Source organism: Vidua macroura, chromosome 18 (genome assembly GCF_024509145.1).
Source record: "Vidua macroura isolate BioBank_ID:100142 chromosome 18, ASM2450914v1, whole genome shotgun sequence".
Lineage (NCBI taxonomy): Eukaryota > Metazoa > Chordata > Aves > Passeriformes > Viduidae > Vidua > Vidua macroura.
In genome coordinates this window covers 8,181,081-8,197,658 of record NC_071588.1, presented here as the reverse complement: position 1 = coordinate 8,197,658, position 16,578 = coordinate 8,181,081, and the positions used below count along the sequence as shown (strand labels likewise).

The following is a 16,578-nucleotide window of genomic DNA, read 5'->3' as shown; positions in this document are numbered from 1 at the left end:
GTAGGGTAACAGCTGTTGCTATTGGCTTGAATATTTAGATGTATAGAAGCTCACAAGTGAACGAATTTCAATTTTTACAAATACTGCATTTTGTTTATTTAAGCTTGCTAGGTGATACTGGAACTGTTGTAATAATTAAAAGGTAGGGAAATCTGAGATTCACACACTGGTTCTATTAGTTGGCATTGTTAATAAGCAGACCAGGGACACAGTAACTGACAGGTGTTAATGTCCCACCCATGTTTTCTGTGTGAGGGCACAGCTGTGCACGTGCACATGGTGGAAGAAAGTTACAGAAATTTTTAGGAACAAGATGAAGCCTGTTCCTAATAGGCTGTAGTCTCAAGGAAGGACAGTGAGTGGTTACTGATGTGGTAAATCAGAGTTTGTGATCTCTTGCTTGCCTCTTTGCTCAGACCATACTTACCTAGGTTGTATTAGGGATTAAGGGATAAAAGGATTAGGGATAAAGATATCAGTAATCCGTTGCTAGCAGAAATTTCTGGTTTGATAAAAATGTTACCCTCAAATGCTACTATACAGAGTTGATTCAGCACAATACTGAAATTGAAATATTGTACTTAGCTTGATAAGGATATGCTGGTAATTTGTCTGAGTCATTTGTGGTTAGGATTGTCAGCTGTGCCATAGCAAACAGTTTAAACATAGCTGTTTGACATCCTAGTGAGGGCCAGTCCCCAGGAGCTGGCTTCAAATGCACAGTAACAGTGTCCTGTTGTGCATTCCTGTTCTCCTGCACACTCCCCCTGTGCTTGATCAGCCAGCCCTTCTCACTGGGCTGTTTCCCAAGATTCAGTGTCCCCTGAGCTGTGGGTTTTGGAATGGAGAAGCAATATGAAAAGAACAGATTTTTGGTTTAGACAAACAATGTTCTTCATTGATTAGTTATGTTTAATCTTCCTAATCTTTTGAAGAATTAATAGTTTAAAATTGAATGCCCTGAGATCCACTGTCTGTGAATTGTTTTTTAACATCTGTAGATTCTCCTGGCTCTGGCTGATGGTAAACACAGTGTGCACAGAGCACAGAAATAGGAAAGGGCTTGTTTTAAAAGGTGATGTTAAACTTCCTTCACTGAAATAATGTCTCTGCTCTCTTGTAGGACAAGGACTTAAAGGACTGGGCATGCTCAAATGTTGCTGTTCCTCTTCCCAGTTCTTTATTGTTGGTCATGTCTTGTGGCCTCTCTCAGCTTATCCACTAACTCCTTTGAGCCATTCAGGAGGGCGGTTCCTGGTAGTTTTGGCTTTTCATGCTTTCAATGAATCTTTTAAGCCTGAAGAATTGTAATTGACACTCCTATGCGTAATGCCCATTGTTGACCTGTTGCAGTACTGTACTGTACGTGCACCTACTGCTGGCCGTGTTTTAACTGCTTGCTTTCTGGTTTGAAAGATGCAGTGGTTCCTTTCACTCCTGGATCAATATCCAAGAAGATAATTCATTAACCTGTAAGACGTTTACACCATGAACTGTGTTTTTCTGACTTTACTGAAGTCGCTGGCATTTTTTTTTAGAAAAGCTACTATTCAGGGCACTTTAAGTCAGTGACATCCCAGATTTTTTTTTGCACGTCCTTTTTAAATAGAAATGGTTGGTTAGCATCCGGCAGAGTGTACCATTATGCTATGGATTGCAGCATAAGTTGTGTTCATGTTAATCTTGCTTATGCACTTGTTTGGGTGTCCTGTACTGTACATACAGGTATTCTATCCAGTGTAAGAGCCACATAGGAGCCCAACTTAACTGAATTCATCTAATAACATTTTTCCATATATTGACAAAATTTGTACCTTTTTCTCCTTGCTTTTCCTAAGAGAGAGCATTTAAAGTTTACCCACGTTGGAGGCATAGTACTCCCAAAGTTCCTACCATGCAGTAGTGTTTGTATGGCCTGTGCAAAGGCAAAGTGGCAGCTGCAGCTGCTCTTTGCTCCCTGAGTGCTGGAAGGGTTAACACAGACCACGATGGCACCATGGTGACCCCATGGCCAGTGCTTTTCCTGGGCAAGGCAGCCATGTCTGGTGGCAAGCAAGAAATCAGAATACGATGTTAAATAACTCAGTCTACATCCTGCATACCAATGAAATGCTTCAAATGAGGATTGATAGTTTTGACATTTGAATCTAATCACTGACATTCAGATTCTTGCAGAGAGGAACACTGCATCTTCAAATGAGAAAGTTTGATTTTACTTTTGCTCCTACAGCATGTCAGCATCTCAAGTTCATTTCTTGCAACCTACACTATGGTGATTTGTAATCAAGCCTCCATGAGCTCGTGACATGAAGTACTGTTCTGTTGTCAAGTACTATCAAACTTTTCTGATAATGCTGAGTTAGGACAACCAAACAAAGCTAGCACTAAATAACATTTAAAATTGTATACCTTTTAATGATCTTTTCAAGTATTTGTTACTGAAATTGTATAATGTGGAGTTTACTAGGTGTTATGTTCCAGTGCAGTGCCTCCTTTTCTTTCCCCACTGCTCTCTGTGGTGAGAAATTTGCCTTGTTTAAAATAATTACTGTGCCCTCGCATGACTGTTAAAGCTTTCTGTGCAAAGATGATTGTCTAAGTGCCACATGCCTATGATTGAGAAAAAAAAATAATCTATTGTTACCTCTGAGTTGTGTTCAACTGAAATGCTATTCAACAAATAACTTAGGAAAAATAGTTCTATTTTTAGCTTTTCATATCTCTGCTGTCTTTTTCTCATTTTATTTTGGCAGCAGTGAAGAATGGATTGTATAAAGACTGCTTGCTAATATGAACAAAATGCACTTGTAATTCCTGGAAATAAATTTAAATCTTATATCTTCACATTAACATTAAGAATTAGTTTTTGGTTTCCTCTTGGGTAATGTCTTTGAATGGAAATCAGGTTCAATTGCTACTGTAGTACATAAGGATGCTGGCTGGTTAAAAACTCCAGGCTTCCTCATACCATTTAGTCTGCTCTTCAGAGAAATCTAGAAAGCCATTAACTTAGACTCCAGTAGATAAGGGTGCTTACAAGATTCCATTTCAATTTTTTTTCCTATAATTTAAGTGTTAATCTGCCAAAACTAATTTTTAATAAGCAAGGGTTCATCATTAAAGGGCATTTTCTATTAGGAAGTTCCTTTGGTACATAAATTTCTGATGTGGGGAACAAATTCAGAGCATTGTCAGGACACTGCACAAGTGATCATGGAATCGTGGTATGGAACCTATGCTAAAAACATTTCTGTAGAAAAAATATGCACTTGACTGTTGATACCAGTGTAGAAATTTCTCTTGACCTTTCTACACATCTTTACCAAAATACTTTTCTCACTCAGTTTTGAAAAGTTGAAATAGTTCTAGAATCTCTGCTACTTGCATGATCATCATTACAACAGGAATCATTTTTGGCATGGTTGGAAAGATGACTGTTACTGAAATTAGTTTGTAACACCTCAGTTTTAATTTATTAAGGAAGAACTTTGGCAGCTTCACCCTTCTCTTTCCCAATTCTTTTTTTTTTAATACTGTCTTTAATTTGAGATGTTTGGGGAGGTGTAGACTTACCCTTCCATCCTGTCTCTTTGAGTGAGAAGCCGAGGGTTTGCTTTACCTAATGTCTGGTGCTTTTGGGCTTTCTTCCTTAGCTACTTTTGCTGAATCCAATTGGCATCCATCAGGATCCGTAACCACATTCATCAATCTTTACTGAATTCAGTAAACATTGTTGGGTTGAATTTGTTGATGCGTCAAATGCTGAAGCACGATTTTTTTTTGGTCAGATTTTAAAAATAGTTTAAAGAAGGTGCCTCTAACAACACTGTGTTAGGTCAGTTATTTCATCATTTTACATTGGGTTCTTTTCTTTATGCAGTTTTTATATTTTAGAGCGGAGAACAGCAACTCTTAGTCGAAGTAGCATGCATATTTCATGGTAAAGATGCTTTGGGAATAAGGAATGTAAACAGTTCACTGTCAAAAACATTCCAACCTTACAGCTGAAGAAAAATATGCAAACACAAAATTCTCATGGATACTTTGGCTAACAAGCCTCTGACTCTGCTGTCCTGCCTGTGGCCAGACTCTTCCTCACCCCTGTGGCACCAGAGCTGGGCCGCGTGTGCCGGGAGCTTCCGGGAACGGCAGTGGGGACAGAACTTGGCAGTGGCCAAACCAGACCTGAGGAGCTGAGCAGGGCTTTCCTTGCAGAATGAGAAAGAAAAACCTGTTGTTGCTGCCCACTGTAATATGCTACGATATATTTATACCATGTCAAAGTTGTTTGCTGAGCAACTGTACTATAGATTTAAACTTTATTAATATATATTGCTTATGTTAGTGTAGTTTATATAGTCCTTGGTTATTGATAAATTTATTGTGTTGTTACAGCACAGTGATATGGTATAAATATAGGTCTATACATACACACCATATACTTATGAATTTGGTCCCTTGCATAGTACTTTTATATTTGTACAGCAATGTCTTCAAGCAATCCCAGATTTTAGGGGAAATATTTTTGTAAATGCAGTGGTTTAAACAAAAAAGTCCAAACAATCCTTTTACTAAGTTTTAAATACATTTGTGGTTCAAAATGGTTTAGTTAACAATTGAAATCAAGACACTAAATTAGTGAAAAGTGCACATTAGTAAAGTGAAGCTTACAGTGGTTTTTGTAGCATGTGCTGTGATCAAACCAAGTGATACATCAGCAGAAATGTAAAAGTTGGACTACATGTGTAAATGTAGAACAAATTTCTAAAGGTTGCAGCTGGTTTACTTACTATTGTTGCCTTTTCTCGTGTTGTATCAGTGTAGAGCACTCTTAAAATACTCAAACTGCTTTGTCTTTGCTTTGTACTGTTGGTGCCTTCTTAGTCATGTACCCCACAAGTCCTGCATAGCTAATTTAGTTAATGGTAAGTTTAAAATAAAAAAGCAAAGGAAGATTTTATAAAAAATAAATAAATCATTTTCTGTATGTTCCTATTCATTGTAACAATTAAACATTTATATTGTGACAGATTTGTGATTTGGTTAATCTGTATAGATCAATTGTAAGTAGCAAAGGTTTATATTTCGTCTTATTCTTTTGATGTTGTAAACGTTTGTGATTTTCTTTTTTAAATCAGGTAACTTAATGTTCTGTTTTGTTTTTGGCATCTGAATCTTGTAAAAACAAATGCAAAGAAAATCATTAAATTGTGTCCCTGTATTACCAAACCAGCATAGTTCCGTGCATATCTAGAACGACTGGGACTTTGCTTTGGCCTGAGCTGGTCCATTGGCTGATCCAAAACTGCCCCTCCTTGGAAGTGCACGGGGAGCAGCCTGCAGGCAAGAGCTGTAACTGCTCAAAGTGTGTGTCCCCTTGTGTAACTGTACCAACTTGGAATTAAAGTAGGGAAGCCAAAAAAAAAAAAAAAAAAAAAAAACCAACAACCACAGATGAGCTTTGGTGTGAGAAAATTATGAAATCTTGACCCACTGAGTGATGCAAATCGATTTCAGTGTTACCTGATGGTTCGTGGGCTTTTTTGACACTCTTTATATGGGTATTCATATTGCACGGTTCCCATGAAATCTTGAAATTTTTTACTTGTGTAATCCTTAGAAACCAATTGTTTTCATTTCAGTACAAAAAGGTGGTTTTCCGACCAGGAATTTGAAATGAAGGATTTCTGGGAGCAGTGCAAGTAAGTTCATATCACTGTCATAGACATTTAATTCTTCTTCAAAGAATTGAACTCTTAAAAGGTATAGCTGGATAATGGCAGCTAAAAACTTCTCTATTTAATATGAAAAGGCAAAAAATGTGACCTGAAACTAAAGAAAGCTTAACCATAACTGGCATAACTCAGGTGTAACAGCTCTGAGATTGGCTTGTAAAAATTAATCTCTCCTTCCCCTCCTTGGCTTTCACTGCAGAGTACAGATTTTTCTTCCCCCAAGAATAATACAGAATTTCATTTTCACCATGTTTCTGTGTGTTCTTAACATTTTTGTTGGCTGTGGCTGTTCCCCTGGCAGAAGATGTGTTCACCGTAGCATGCACTTCAGGAAGGGACTTCAAGGTACAACTGCACAGCTGCTTGGCTCCAGGAAGGTTTTGACAAATAACTGATTGACTTAACATTGCTGTGGTCCTTGTTTCAGTGGGATTCGTTTGAAATACCACACAAATTTCCCGTGTATCACCAGCAGTGGCTGTAAGCTGTCCATCTGTAAGCTTCAGGTGGAGTGGGCACTCCTGAGCTGTTGGGCACGTGGGTCAGGGTGGTGGTTCCCCTGAGCACCCCCAGGTGCTGGGGAGATGCTGCACTCAAATACTCAGGAAGGCTGGCAAGGAGCTGCTTTTGAGGACAAGCCATGTTTATTGGAAGAGATTAATGTAGGTCTGATGGCATCAAACTCTGTAGAACTTTGACCTAGGACTTGCAGACCAAAGATAATTCAGTGTTGTGCATGTTTCATCTTCAGTTATTCTTTCTAAATTGCATATATGTAACACTGAAAAGCTTAAAAAATAAAAAACATTTGAGGCATGTAGAAGACTTACAAACATGATCGCATGAACATATGCTGGGTCTGTTGGTGGTTACCTTGCTTATGTGTAATCTCACCACACAAGTCCAGGTAGCTTCAGAAGGAGTTCTAGAGCCTCAGCTCTGCTTCCAAAGGCAGCTTGAGTGTGTCTGCTGAACACCACCCTGATGGCAGAGGTGTTCACATCCCCATCAGAAAGGCAGCCCTGCTCACGTGCTGTTTGTGTCAAGCCTGATCTTGGGAGTTGGATGTGAGAACTGTTCTGTAGCCCCTCTTGTCTTTTCCCCTGTCATTTATAAATTGACACTGACAACTTTGCTTCAAGTGTTTTCTAAAACTCTGCCCTTTTTTTCAGCACATCTTGCTATTGCAAATTTACTTTTCTCCATGTTTAAACTGAGTAAACAAGTTCCACTTGTTACCAAAAAAAAATCTTTATTCTATATGATTTGTGAGCATTCTGATAATAAACAGCAGATTATTGATCCTGTTAAACTGATGTACCTTGTGAATACTGAAAACTTCCTGCAAATTCTCTAAAGCTGCCTCTTGTTTCCCTCTCAACATGCACACACACAGAGCCCATTTTTCCTGAAGTTCCTTCTCTTTCCAGCTGATTAATTAGTGTGGTAGAGAAATGTGTGATCCTTCTAGCTTAGTACAGAGGTAGCTTGTGTTCCTATGTAAAGGCTGAAGAGAGGAGATTTGAAGTCTTCCATTCCTGATTTCTCTGAAAGGAGCAAGAAATGCCTTGCCAGGGTCTTGGGTTTGCAGTGTTTTCTCACCTAAAAAGATAGTAATAAAAATACTCTCATGTCTTTTCCCAGTCTGTGAGTTTGTGTGCACTCAGCTGTTGGCTGCTGCCTGCAGCACTGTTCCTCCCTGTCTCCGTGCCTTGCTGCTTGCACTGGGCTGACCTTTGATCTGAGTTCCTCTTCCAGCAACACTGCTCTTCCTCAGGGGTTTACAGTTTCCATGTTGGGATCTTTCTCCAAAGTCCCGTGTCTGCTCTGGCTTGATGACTTCACTCCTTTGTTCTTACTTTTCCTTACCTTGCACGCTTGTAGAGTCCTGCAGTCTCACAGCTCCGCTTTTATTTGCTTCTTTCATTTTTTGCCTCTGTACAGCTGAGCCAAGGACACAGTTGTGCTTCACAGAGCTGGGCCTGGGTACAGGCAGCTGACCTGGAGCCCTGGCTCTGGGGAGAAAACTGAGATAGGGCAGGGCAGCTCCAGCCCTGGGCCAGCCCTGGGATGGCAGCAGCCAGGGCGTTGGCAGTGCAGGGAACTCTTATTCCACCTTGCAAGTTTAGTTCTGACCTTGAGCACACAACTTAGAAATAATGGAAGATCTCTAGCTATGATGTGTGATCTATGTCTGAAAATTCAGGCTTTTTTAGCAAAAAAAAAAAACCAAAAAACCCAAAGCTGTAAGAGAATGCCATAGAATTTTAAAAAATTTGCTATTACTAAAAGACTTGAGATGCACCTTTTAGGAAGGTTGTTTGTTTATTTGTTTTTGTTGGTTTGTTTGTGACTTTTTGTAACATCCCAGACTAAATGACTTGATGTGAACAAATTTTTCTGCCTTAAAACTGCAAATGCAAAAATGCTGAATATTCAGAATTTTGGCTTGATACTCACTGAACTGATGATACTGCAAGAGAGCTGGAAGGTTTTTTAGTCAGACCTTTCTCCTTGGTCACTTTTAATTTTGATAGCTAGTACTGAAAATGAAATCCTTTCTTTGTTCCTGGAAGTATTAAAACTCACAGATATTCTAACTTATAGCTGAGGCACCACAGCATCAAGAGTTCAAACTTCAGACTTTTTAATGCATTCTATGTTTTTTAAAAAACTTTTTGTTAGTTTTTGTGTATATACCTTTTCAGGCTTTCTGAGTAGGTTTGCACAGGTGTGGAGGGGACACAAACTTGCAGGCCAGTTTGCCCACTCAGAAATATTTCAGTGGGTGTTGTGGCTGTCACTGTAGCTCCGTGTTTTGATTCTGTTTGCCTTCATGCAGTATAAGCACAGCACTCCAGACAAAAGTGGGGATTGAAAACAAAACCATGTCTTAATCATTCTGTTGTAGCTAAATGTAATATAAAGTTGGATTTGAGGATATGCTTGGTCTTTTGGCGGAACTGTGTTAAGCTGTTTTTACAGCTGACTTGGTGACATTTCTGTAAGTAAAATATGCTGTTGTTCCAGCATGGCAAAGGTCTGCATAATTCATGTGCTCAACTTAATCACTGGTTTTCTTCTTGTGACAATAAATGGCATTGTACCAAAAGCAATATATCCTGTGTGTAGTTAGTAGTGGAAATAATTATTACTGTGCAGCTTGTGTTTTCATTGTCTTTGCAGCCACTAGCATGGATTGTGTGCACTGACAGTCACTCCAGGCTATTAAAGACGTCGAGGGGAAAACCAGGTCCTGGATAACACTTGTTTGCTTTCTGTAAGCTGTTGCTGTACTTTGAAGCAGAAAAGGGTTGCACCTGATGCTGCATTAAGCTTATTTTCTTCTGAGTCTTGTCATCAGAATACATCTAAGTCTAGAGTGTTTCTCCAGATTTGCTCCTCCACATTGTTCCTCTTGAGAAAGGCCCAGGCTCAACACCAGCATCATTAGAGTCAATGATGATAAGAGAGCAGAAGGGCTTTTTTTCTCTGCTTGATTTTGAGATTCTGCTAAACTGTATTCAGCTTTAGAGCATGGCACTGTAAAAAGACTTGTGGAATGCTGCAACTGGCTTTGCTCTCCAACTACTTAAGACCAGATAAGACCTCACAGGCAATATGCAATGCTTGGGAACTCTCTTGATAAGTACTGTTCCCTCCTACCCCCAGTAGCAGTTCTGCACTACTGGCTCTGCAAGTAAACCAGCCCTGGATAACTCCGTTCAAAGGGAAGCTTTGGGTTTCATTTCTGGGTGTTCAAAAGGGCAAGATAATTAAACAGTTTTCTCTCTATCACTTGCATTTGACTGCTAGTGTAGTATTAATTATACTAAATTGTCACTGTACAAAAAATTTCATGCTGTAGAAATAAGAGGGCTGAAGAGCTTGTTCTTCTCAACATATATTCCTTCTCGCTGTCGTAAGTCTGTAGAAAAATACCTACTTTCAGTTATAGCTAAATAGCCCTTCTGCATTCTCTGCACATTTTTCTCTGCTGCCTCCTACTCTTCTTAGATATGACTTACTTTACTGCTAATGGTGTTACAAAAACTGTAGTACTACAGGTGTCACGGTAACTTGTAAATAAAATTACTGTAAACGCAGTCAAGTTATTTGTGGTGCTGCTCTGTACACGTGTGACACTGCCTTAGCTGTCAGTCCTCACTGCACTTCCCTGGAGGATCACTTGGGGATTATAACGGCTGTGCCTGTGCTTTGTATGAGGAACCTTTTGCTGACCAGCCTCCACTGCAATCTGGTCCTATTAACAAGTTCCAGGCAACTCTAGCATTGACAGCAATTATTCCTAGGCAGGAATGTTGCCACAGCATTTGCCAGCTGACAGCAAATCAACCCTTCTGTCAGACTGATTGTCAGTGGAGCAACTAATACCGTTTGATGTAAATACCTCTAACCATTTGTATAGCAAGTACAGAACACAGGATTATTTACAGTGGGAAGCTGATGAGGAAGCTGTTGCTGGGCGTTGTGTCCTTGGAGCCAGTTGGTGTGTTTCCTATCCAAGGAGAGAGGGGCGGAAGAGTGGAAGAGGTCTGACCTGTGTGGAGAACACGAAGTGCTGTGCTTTAGTTCAAAATCCAGATGCTGCTCTCTCTGGGTGTGGAGGCTGGCAGGGGAGCAGCAGAGGCTGCGTGGCTGGGCTGGGAGCAGAGGGACAGCAGGAATGCCAGGAGCTGGGAGATGTGCTCAGGAGCAGTGCTCCCTCTCCTAGAGATCAGTCTCGAGGAGGTGGAGTGAGCAGCCAGGTGTGGAGCCCTTCAGAACAATGTGCCCCCATGAATGCTTGTGTCCATGTGCTGTGGAAGGCATGTCATCGGGCAGTGCAGCAGCAGATAAAATTTAAGGGGTTTCATGTCTTTTCTTGGCGGGGGGTGAATATGAAATACTTTTAGGAAATATTCAAATGGCTGGATTTTCTGCAGTGCTGAAGAGAGCAGCAGCTTGTAATTCCCAACTATTTGAAGCTCCAGTCAGCTGTTTTTCATGTATGCAGGGGAAAATCCACTTTTTGAAGATGACAATATTTCTATTTCCCAACTTTTAACTGCTTCTGTAATTCTTCACTGTTGTCTTCCCTTTAAACCTCCTTCCCTGCAACTGCTACATATGATCTTTGGGAGCCTGAGTCTTTCAAAGGTATTTAAGCGAATTAAGAGGCATATACCACATGGAAACATTTATCTGGAAACAATTTCACTTAGTTTCTCAAAGTAGGAACTTGTGGCCTTTTACCACAAGGGGTAATAGAGTTTATTTACAACAAGCATATTAAACAAAACACTTAGCTCGAAGAATAAACACAAATACAATCCTTCTCAGAATAAAATGCCATGTCTGTAACAGCTATTGAATTAAATCTTGAGGGGGGGGGGGGGGGGGGAAGGGACTAGGAAGCAAAAATATCTCCAGATCAATGTGCTTGAATGAATGAAATTCGTGTGTGCAACAGGGGTTGTCTGAAGGTGGTGATTATAATCCAGGTGGGTTTGGTGGGTAGAGAGGTGGGCAGCAACAATGAAGCCTGTGGCATTACTTGTATAAATATTGCTATCTGCAAATTGCCACACTCCTCATCCAACAAAGGTAGCAATTAATTAAGCAGATGAGTCTATTTCAGCTCTTAAGGTGCTCATTTCAGGATATTCAGGAATTGTCTTGGCATTCACTTGCACTGAGAATGGATTAATGATGACATGTTTGTGTTCAATTACTGAAATTTTGCATGTGTGTATTTTGGTTTTACTTGAATGTATGAATCATTTGAATATTTGGTAGTTTTCACTGTGAAAAGAAGCGTGATTGCCTTTCAGTGATCTGTCTTGCTCCTAGATTTTGGAGCAGGGGGCATGAAGCCTTTCATGCCCTGGAATAAAATAATCTTCAGGTAAACTAGTAAAAATTAAAAACTACTCTTTGTATGGCCTGTTTAGGAATAATAAATACATCTGTAAACCCTTTGTACCTACTCAGGCAGTGAAGAGCTAACTAATTGCTGAAAAGCTTGAGGGAAACAGCTCTTCCTATGAGCACAATTCCTATACCCTGCTGGAGACTACACCACGGGCTGTCACCTTCCAGGGCTTGCTAATCAGCAGCTGCTACAATACTGCTGGTTGGGTTTTCCGATGCCATGTTGGTTTTCTTAAACCAGCCCCAAAACTGGATTCACCCAGTACCCAGTCTCCCTCAAAAATCCTATTGGAAGGAACCTCTGCAGGTCACCCGGCCCAATGCCCACTGACAGTACAGATGTGGTGACCGGGACACCTCTGAGCTGCATGGGGCTGAAGAGGACCTGCTCAAGGGAGGGGAGAAGTAGATCTTTAGTTCATACTTATATAAGTTTATATATATATATATATATATATAAAATATAGTAATTCATACTTACACAGCTAAACATTGCCATTTTTAAGAAATACAGTGATCAAGACAGATTTAGACATGGAATTTATCCTTTAATCACTTTCACCCCTACTTCGGTCACGTTGGTGTAGGGTATAAAGGGGGCTACCCCTCACATGCTTTTTTCTGTTTTGACTGGAAGACATCGGCAGTGAAGGATGATCCCCGTTTGTACAGAGCCTACAGCTGCCGCTGATGCAAAGGCTGAGCCCCTCCTTGCTGCACAGGCTGCCCTTCCTGGCACCACCACAGTTTGTGCTGTTCCTGCTCCCGGGCTGAGCTTTCAGTCTTGTACCACCTTGCACGTTTCAGAGAGTGGATTTTACACATACTTTCTACAATTTTGTGTAATGTTTGCTATTCATTTTGTCTGTGGGTCAATTTTTTCAGCAATGTTGCTCTAGTCTCCAGAAAGCAAAAATAACAGAGACAAAACCGGCCCTAGAAATGACGTAATGACACTTTTTATTCAGCCTCGTAGTAGAAACCTTGCCTCCGTTAAAATCCAAATAAAAGCTTTGAAGGAAATGAGAAAATGTAACCGTAGCTGAGAGCTCTGTGCTGCAAAGCGCTCCTGCCTAACCCGGTCCTGCAGAGCTGTCGGGATGGTCACGGCTGCGCTCGTGCCATCTGCTGGGAGAAAGCTGCCATGAACTGCGTTATACAAATAAAAACCCTGCTGACGGCAGTCAACCGCGATCATTAAACAGCAGAATTTATAATAATACCCAGACTGTCTAGAAAAATATAAGTCTTATAGACTTAGAGCTCCAGTGTTTGTCAAAGGCTAACCTAGTGACAGGGCACAACACAAACGTATCTCTGAAACTGTAAATGAATAATTTCTATTTTTATGTGGTAGGTTTGTTTTGTGGTAGGTTTTCTTTTTGTTTTGGGTTTGGTTGTTTTGTTGTATTATTTTAAAGCAGTCTGAGTCTCACAGTGGGTGTACAGTATGACTGGTCAAGGCAGTAGAAATGAGGAATTAAAGACAATTTTTTTGTGGGGGATTGATTTGATCATTATTCCATTTTTTCCCCCATTTCTGGTGTGGGTCCAAGCAATTCCAACCACCTACGAACAAAGCACACCACTGTGCTAGGGAATGAAGCACAGAAGCAAGGTGAGGCATTGGGAACTTAATATGAATATTAATGATTATGATTATGCTAGTTATGATTGTCAAACTTTGTACAATCTGTTCTTCTCATCTCTGTTCCCATCCACCCATTCCATACATACTGGCAGAAGTATCAAAAGAGCAATTCAAGATAGAGGACTGAGAAAACAATATTATAGCTTGTAACATGAAAAACTAGCTTCACCAGCCTGTGGGTGTGTTTTATACCCCCAGCTAAGATGACACATTTCTCTCTTGTAACAATATCCAAGGGGTTGCAGAATCTTGTTTGTAGCAGCAGCAAAGTGTCTTACAGGAAGTTTCTGGATACTGATGCTCAGGGGATTTTGCTGGTTCCAATAGGTTTTCTGTCAGCCTCCATGGCCTGCTTTGCACTCTGCTCCCACAGTAAATGCTGTCTGCTCTGCTCTGTAATTCCTTAGCTCACACAAGAGCAAGTATCAATTTCCTGATCAAATGTGATTTACGTTGACTCGTGCTTGTGTGCTCCTGCCAGAGCAGCTGGTTTGGTTGTGTCCTGTGCCCCAGGAGCCATCCAGGGGTCTCAGGTGACTTTTTTTTAGAACCTAAAACTTTGAGATACCCCAGAAAGGCACTGAAATGTGGCTATTTCTGGCAGAACAGGGTCTTCTCAAGGATACCCGGGAATACAAAAACAAAACCTAGGATGCAAAGTGGGTTTCAGAAAAGCACAGGACAAAGGCACCTGTGACAGTTTCTTTGCATGGTAAGCCAACATTGGCACTACTTTTCTGGAATATATGGATGCAGAGAAGGATGTTGAAGACTGTAACCCGCAGCTGGTGTGGGTAAGACCCACCTGAGTGCTGGCCTCTCTAGAGCTTAGATACCAGCTGAGGTGGTGTATGCAGTATTTGCATTTCACCCCTCCCTTACCAGGAAACAACCTTCTAACCTGGCACACTGCAGAACACAAAGCAGCAGAATTACCTCTGCTTTTATTTTAAGTAATTGTTATTACATTCTATGACACACATTTTATGTGTAATGCTCAATGCTGCTGTCTCGAGCAGATGTGAGAGCGTCTTCAATGGCTTCCTCCCACCCTTGTTCCAGTCATTTCAAGCACTGATCATGCTGTGGTTGCAGCAGCCTGGCCACCCCGTTCCTCTCCTGCGCTGCCTCCCTGGGCCACAAGCTGCAGCAGTGCCTGTGCCAGGCTCAGCAAACATTCTGACAGACGTGTCAGTGCCAGAGCAGAACAGAGAGAGCATTCAGCAGCTGTATGGCACAGCACAGTAGGTGTGTACTGTGTGCAGAGTGCATCCTCACCATGTGACAAACTTAATGCAAAGATTTTTTTCTTGGTACGAAATCTAGCAAGGAAACCTTCACATAAAACTGTAGTGCAGCACTGAGTGGATTTGCTTTATGCAATGGGTATGATGTGCAGCAGAGTGAGACTTTGACACTATTAACTCACTGTGGCAGTCTTGCAAATCTGTACTTATTTTTAGATTTCTGAGCATGTCTGCCGGGGATACAAAATGGAATTTTTGATATAGAATGTTTTTCACATTGGCAGCTACATTACAAGGTAAAGCTGCTTTGTCACTGGATATCATGGATGCTCTGTATGACACAGCAAGAGCGACTTTTCTGCTGGGGCTTGTGACTCCTTGGAAACAGGCACTTTCTTTGTTTTCACATCATATGGATCAGGGGACATGTCTTTCATATTAACACTGCCAGAATATGGGTGCAGCCAGTCTTATCCTGCCTCATACCCAGTAACCAACCTTCTACCAGTTTCTGCAATCATAATTTGTATTCTCTTGATCTCTGCAATCTTGCAACTGTGGCAATATCTTTAGAGATTAATGTCATTTCTACTGTGCCTGTTAGAAGCTCTATCCTGTAACACACAAGCTGATACACAACAGAACAGAACATCCAGCATGCCCTGGCAGCTCACTGCCTTCCTGCTGCCAACACTGAAGGTGCTAAAAGTGAACTATTTACTTTTTTGCAGTCTGAAGAAAACACCTAGTTGTGCTATACACCAAAACATGAGCTTACATAACTGGGACATGAAGCAGGCACTAGCTGAGCCATGTGGTCAGTGAGCTGGGGTGTTGGCAGCCTTCTGTAATTCCTGCTGTGTGTTTTGTCCTTTCCTGTGCTCAGTTCATGGTTTGGGTGGTTGAGCAGTCAAATCAAGGCACTTACTGAACACAGTTCAGGGATGCTAGGAAAAGGTTAATTGGAAGGTATCTGCTTTTTCCTTCCGTTCAAATGCTAGCATTTTGTTTAATGACAACCACTTGAAAAAAAAATTTGTTTTAGAAAAAAAGAATGCTGCCAAAATAAACTACCTTGATCTGTGTTTATGTTTTGGTAGAAACTCGAGGCCACTCTTGGAGGTAAATGGCGAATTGCTTTACTGGCCACAGCAAGTTAATAATGAACAGCAACGTTAGTGCAGGTTGCAATCAAAAAGTGCTGGTATTTGCTTGTTCTCCCTCTGCCTAGCTGAGGCTCCTCTGACAGTAAGCAGGAGAATGTAACCAAACACTGTGATTGACATTGCTACACAGGGAACTGGGCAATGCTTGCTTGGGCCAATCTTGTCTTCAGCCTGTTTCTCTATTTCGCTATTACCAGAAAAAATTGAGCCATTTGTCATAAAAGTTATAAAGGAAGCTCACACACTTATTTATCAATATTTATATAAGAATGATGGCAAGAAGGGTCAGCCGGTTATAAAGAATCAGTGCAGGTTCAGCCACAAGATGGAGCCAGTACAGTACCAGGCACACCTTCCCAGTGGGACAAATGTTAGGCTGTTTTTTCTCTAAATCCTTCAGCAGTTTTAATAGGATTGTTCACTTCTCAGTTATTGAGATAGCCTTGGAAAAAATAAAAATCCATTGAAAAAAATCAGAAATATATTGTATTTAGGGTACAGAAATCACATATAGCTTGTTCCAACCTACAAATGAAATGTACAGGTAACCTGATTACAAAACATAAAAATCAGTGATGCTTTTTCTTGAATCTAAATAAAACTAGTCTTTAGACTTAGTTGCATTCTCCAGGGGTTTACAGAATTAAATTACCTAAGGGGAAAAAAAAGAAGGAAAGATTAAGAGGAGGGGGAAATTACAGGGTGGCAAATAAGGTCTTTGAGTTAATCTTACAGAATCAGGTGTATCAATACAAGTAATAAATCAGCAGAGGCAGCTCTAGCAGTTGGCACAGTGAATTTAAAAACCTCAGTGTGAAGAGCAGGAAGACAGGGGTTGCTTTGTA

The 16,578-nt window shown here is 40.7% G+C and overlaps 1 protein-coding gene across 1 annotated transcript in view; it reads left to right on the top strand.

The window, feature by feature from the left end:
• The window catches only part of MAPK1 (mitogen-activated protein kinase 1), a 33,993-nt gene extending 28,764 nt beyond the window's left edge, over positions 1-5,229 (top strand). Inside the window, exon 9 of the mRNA XM_053993617.1 lies at positions 1,124-5,229. The gene's annotated coding sequence lies outside the window, so the exon portion shown is untranslated. The remainder of the gene's footprint in view (positions 1-1,123) is intronic.
• The last annotated feature ends 11,349 nt before the right edge of the window (positions 5,230-16,578 follow it).